The following is a 5,898-nucleotide window of genomic DNA, read 5'->3' as shown; positions in this document are numbered from 1 at the left end:
CCAGAGGCCTCCCCAGGGCGCCCCTGGCCCTAGAGCTGCCTGGGGAGGGGAGCAGAGAGTGAAGGGCCTTCCTGGTAGGGTGCAGCATGGCCTGGGTGTTGGGGATGCCCAGCCCTCAGGTCCTGGCATGGGAAAGCTGGACTGTGTGCCCTGGGCACTGAGAGCTCCTAGCAGCACGTAGAGGGAGACAGACTCTCCTGCCTGAGGACTGAGGACACTGGGGCCCTGGAGGAGGGGTAGGAAGTGGGGGACCTGCATCTGCCCCTGGGCCTGCACTCCCACCCCTCCCCAACCTTCCCCTAGATCAGGCCTGGTGGGCCGGAAAAGGAGAGCCCAGAGCTCCCAGGGGACCGAGGGAGAGAGGGGGCCGGGGTAGGAATCTGGGGACTTGGCTTTCCTTGGAGAGGCATGGAAGGTCACAGGAAAGACCCGAGGCCAGTGAGCTGAGCCCCGGGACCCACGTCCTCACTCACGACCCTGGCCTCTCCATGCCGCCCCAAGCTGGACCACGGGCTCTTCAGCACCTGAGTGGCTACGCCTCTCGGTTTGGTGCAGAGTGGGGGTGATGGTGGTGGCTTGACTCCTGGGGGCATGATGTGACCTGGAGGGTAAAGGGATAAACCTAGGGGGATGGGACTGGACCCCATGGCATGATACCACGTCTCTGTCCCCAGGCTCAGCCCCTGTTCCCAGGATCGCACGGGAGAATCTCGTCCTGACAGGCTTGGATGGTCCTGAGCCTCCTGCACCTGCTCGCCTCAGCTGTCCCCTGGAGCTGGTCCCACGTGGAGATCTCTGCCTGTTTCACCCCGGGCACCGGCCAGATCCTGCCTGCCATGTGGCCCTGGGGCCCTCCCCTCGGCCAGGGCCTGATGGCTTCCTTCCTTGTGCCAAGCCTCCCGGGAGGCCCTGATCCTGGTGGCCCCTCTCCCACACTGCAGCCTGTCCACCCAGGACCACCTCTGGGAGCCTGTCAACCTGCTGACCCCATCAACAGATCTCTGGGGGTGGCCTCTGGGGGACGAGAGCAACACAGGGCTGGAGGGGAGGAGAAGGAACGAGCCAGGGGCCTCCTCGCATCTGGCACACGTGTGTGCCCCTCGAGCCCTGCTCTCTCCCTCTGGGTGACTGCGTCCCCAGCCCCAGCCTTTTTCTGACCAGGAAGGCCTGAGGATGGCTCCTTGCTGAGGGTGTATGCACGTGTGAGTGTGTGTGCGTGTGCCAGTGTGCATGTGTGTGTGAATGTGCATGCACATGTGTGTGCATGTGTTCGTGGTGGGATGGAGCTGCTGAACAGGAGGAGCCACCCCTGTGGAAGGGGCTTGGCCTGGGGCCTGGGAGGCTGCTCCCCTTGGGGGAAATGCTTTGGAGCCTCCGGGATCCCTGCCCTCAGAAGGCCCCAGGAGTGAAGGTCACCCCCAGAGGGGAGGCAGGGGCAAGGCCTTCTGCTGCGTCAGCCTCTGCTGTCCTTTCCCTTGGCCTTGGCCAGTCCTGCTTCACCCCCCACCCCGCCCTTGCTGCCTGACGGGTCCCCCACACTTTATTTATTTGCAGTGTGTTCCAGGCCACGGAGCCTCTACAAATCCAGACTCAGACCCACCGCGCGACTTTGAGTTCTCTGTGTGATTACGTCTGTCCTGACCAGCACCCCTGGTCAGAGAGACGTGCTCGTCTCTGGTGTTGTCACATCTTGTAGTCTCGCTTAAGTGAAGAAAAGTCCTCGAGTCCAATACAGCACAACGCAGGCTGCAGGCCTCTGTGTCTGGGCGTGATGCAGCTGCCGGGAGGGGAGCGGCCCAGGCCGGAGGTCCAGCTCCAGGGCCAGGAGCTGCGGGGGGCTTCAGAAGCTGGGGCGGGGTGTGGTGGGAACGTGTGGCCTATTCAGAGGCACCCCCTCTCTCCAAGGCCGACCTGCCCTGTGAGAAGCCGGCAGCAGCACAGCCTGGCCCCACAGGAGGCGGTCTGTCCGCTCGGCCTTTGTCCAGACGGCCTAGAACAGGCACCTTCCATTTTTGAGCTGGTGTTCAGAAGTGCTTCAGCTGAACCCCAAGGGTGGGCCAGGGTGAAGGGAGGGAAGACTCCACAGGTCATTTTGTGAGGCCCTGAGATCCTTCTGCAGTGGCGGGTGTGAAGTCCCCACTACCTTGCTCTGGCCTGGACCAGGTTCACTGAAGGGTCTTGGAGGAGCCACTGGGCCCTGGAAGCAGCTTCCCTTTCGCACCTGGGACCCAATCTATCTCTTCAGAACTTCACTCCTTGTGGCTCACCAAAAAGCCTGCCCGTGGACTCTGGGGTTAGAATGGTAGCAAGGATTGACCAGCAAGCAGAGGACTGAGGAGGGAGGACAGGGAACAGGAAAGAAGACTGGGGAAGGGAAGAAGACCAGGGAGGAGGGCAGCAGGGAGTGTTAAAAGGCCCCTATGCCCCCAAGAGGAAGGTGTCCTGAGGACAAAGATGATACTCAGATAAAGAGCACAGCCTGGAATTGGGGGCCCTCACCTGTTGCCAAACACTTTGCTTTGATAAGAACAACTTGACAGGAAGGGCCCTTCCAAAGCACTGGTGCACCTGCCACCCCAGAGGGATGAGCCACGTTTCTGCCTGTCCCTGAGTTTCCTTCCCTTTCTGTTTGTCCAGATGGTCCTGTTCATTCTCTGATGGTCCCACCCCCACTGCAAGAATCACATCACTCATATGACCAAGATGGGTGAGGAGCAGCCCAGAGCCTGGGTCCAAGGCATGGTGATGAGGGAGGACCTACCCCCACCCTAGGCGGTTGTGCATGTGCACACCACACACACACACTGCTTACTAAGGTAAAGGACGCCAGGCTCCTTGTCCTGTTCTAGAGAAGATCAGTACCTACAAGATCAAAGACCTATGCCCTGAGCCCAGCTCTGCACTTAAAACTGTGTGGCTTCCCAAGTCTTTTTAGAAGGTTCCTCTGGGAGCTTGTTGACATTACATGGGATGAAGTCTGTTAAACATTTGTCACTAGGTGTCACTTGGCGAAATCTTGTTACTGTGAGGAAGGGGAACCAAGTGAAGGGAACCGTCATCTGATGAGAGCCTGCCATGTTCCAGGCACAGTGCTAGGTGCTTTGTATTCCTAATTCCATCATAATCCCACAGCCACCTAGTTGGTATCTACCTTATTACAGAGAAACCAAGGATGGGAACCCAGTCTGAAACAGATCTCATGTAGAAGCTTTTTCTGAGCCCTGGTGCCCCCTGGAGGGGCAGAGAATTAGACTGGAATGATGGTGGAATGGCAAAGACTGAAGATAACCCTGTCATTTCTGGGCATGGTCCACGAGACAGACTAGAAATCCAGGGCCCGGTTTAGCCACCCGGGCACAGTGGTAATGCTAATGTGCTGCAGTGCTGGAAGCCATATGGCAACTGAGGTTCAAATTCCAGGTTGGCCTGAAAAACACACCAGCCATGCCCTTGAGTGCCTGGGATCCTATGGACTTGGAGGGCTGGGGAAAGGGGATTACAGCATGATGAGACCCTATAAAGGGTACTTTCTCCCTATCTCTCTCCCCTTCTCTCTGTTCCCACCCCTCCCATCTAATATGCTTTGTATCATTTAAAAAAAAAAAAGTGGAAATCCAGGGCTTGGGCAGGAGCAGACCTGGGGACCTTCTCCAAACAGAGCTCCTCCTCAATAGGAGCAGCTGCAACCATGCTGAGATGGACCCATCTGTCTTCCCCTCCATCCCCCTCCAGAGACTGGGCTCTAAGTGGCTGAGTCATGGAAGGGCATGAGAGCAACTACATCCAGAAAATGAGAAATATACAAAGAACATGCAAAATCTCACCCTATCCTACCCCGTCTCACACTGTGGTAAACTGCTGAGTTTCAGATGAGCTTTTGTTGCTTACTTATTTTATATACATGAAGTTGGAAACATACTACCTTGAAACATGTTCGCACCACTTCATGTTTATTTTAGCATGTTAGCAAGTCTTTTTCTACATCCAAAGTTGCACAGGGTCTCTTTTTTGAAAGTGTCATTATGTATTTTCCATTGCCTCTTCACTGTTTTCCTTCGTTGTTTAAGTTTGTTTTTGCTGGTTGTGGTTTGATTAGAGTTTTGTTTTCATAAGTGATGTAGAGACAGATGGCATTGTGGGTAAGTGCTGTGGCATAGTCATAATCAACTCCTTAATATATATTCCTAGAAGTGGATCAAAGGATATGCCCAGTTTAGTGCTTTTGATGCCCTGTAGAATTCTTGTATCAAGTTTACTCCAATTAGGAATGAGAGTTTGAGACAAAGGTGGCAATTCTAGGTTACAACAGATTGAAAAAAAAAATGGTTACTGCCTTTCATTGCCTCAATCTAGGTACATTTCTCTGTCTTTAATAAGTACAATGTTGAATTTAACCCATTACTTCCCTAAAACTCTTCCTTTCTCATAATCTCTTAATTTATGACTAGAGTAAAATCCAGTCTCCTAATCTTCCACGATAGAGAGTTGATCCTTTCCTTCTCCTTCCCCTTTTTTTTTGCTATAGGGCGCATGCGCTTGCCAGACAGGCAGAGAGAGACAGAGAGACAGAAAGCGAGAAATCACCCCCCAGGGGGGATGGCCATGCCACAGTCCCTTCTCTTCCATTCTCCTCTCAGGATCTTGGGCACGCACACACACATGCCCGGCATAAGTTTAAGCCTCCGGGTCCAGGACTCGAACCACTGTCGGCTTATGTGGGAGTCCAGTGACATAGCCATTACGCTAACTGCTGGTCCCTTATTATTATTATTTTTAAAATTTGACCAGAGAGAGACTAACAGAGAGAGCGTAAGTGAGAAAGCAAGTCGTGTGGTCTGGGACTTGAATTATGGTCAGCCATGTGGGAGTCCACCACCCCAACTACCACACCACCTGTCAGCTCCTAAATGTCTAAAATTGATAGGTTAAAATAGTTTGCTTTGCATTCTTTTACATAGCCATCAGGATTAAATATTTTCATATACCTACTGGTCATTTGTACTTTGCTTTTCAACAATGGAGAGTAATTTCTTTTTTTAAAGGAAATGAGAGTCAAGCATAATGATGTGAACCTGTAATCCCAGCTACGTGGGAGGTTGAGACAGGAGGATTAAGAATTCAAGGCCAGGGGCCAGCAGGTGGCGTGGTGGTTAAAACACTGGACACTCCCACATGGCCAACTATGGTTCGAGTCCTGGACCTAGTGGCTTGCTTTTTCACTTTCCTTCTCTCTGGGTGTCTGTATTTCTCCGGTCAAATGAAAATAAATGATTGAATAAATAAATAGAAGAAAATAATTCATTAAAAAAAAAAGAAACTGATTTTCTAAAAAAAATTCAAGGTCAGGTTACTAGGAGGCATAGCAATTAAGGCTCTGGACTCTCGTATGGCTGACCACGGTTTGAGTTCCGGACATGGCCGCTTGAAAACCACACCAGGCTTCTGTGTGTATGCACTCTAAATCCTAGGAGGAGAATGGAGGAGAAGGGATTGCAGGTAAAACAGGAAAATTCAGGGCCCAGAATTGGACAGAATGCAGAGCAGTGAGTAGGATCTAAAGCTGCACAGCCCTTGGAGGTTAGGATGAGAGACAGGTCTGAGAAGGTAGGAGAGCCAGCAAAGCTGCAGGCTGGCACTATATATGACAGGGAGCCACTGTGGCCTTTGTGGATCTAGGAGGCAGAAATATACTGTCTGCCTTAAAGTGAGAACCAGAATATTTTGACTGGCTCATCTGAGTTTTCTCTAGAAAATGAATCCCTTTCCTAAACCCGGAGTCAAGGCAGAGTTTGAATTGTGCTCACTGTGGGGTCTGGATTTGTGGTAAACATGGCAAAAAGCTCAAGTGATTAGTAGAATAAAGTACTTGGTTGTTGAGAAAATCATGTCACATTTTGC

The sequence above is a fragment of the Tupaia chinensis genome, unplaced genomic scaffold (assembly GCF_000334495.1).
Source record: "Tupaia chinensis unplaced genomic scaffold, TupChi_1.0 Scaffold000706_1, whole genome shotgun sequence".
In the NCBI taxonomy this organism is placed as follows: domain Eukaryota; kingdom Metazoa; phylum Chordata; class Mammalia; order Scandentia; family Tupaiidae; genus Tupaia; species Tupaia belangeri.
Note: the sequence above shows the minus strand (reverse complement) of the source record.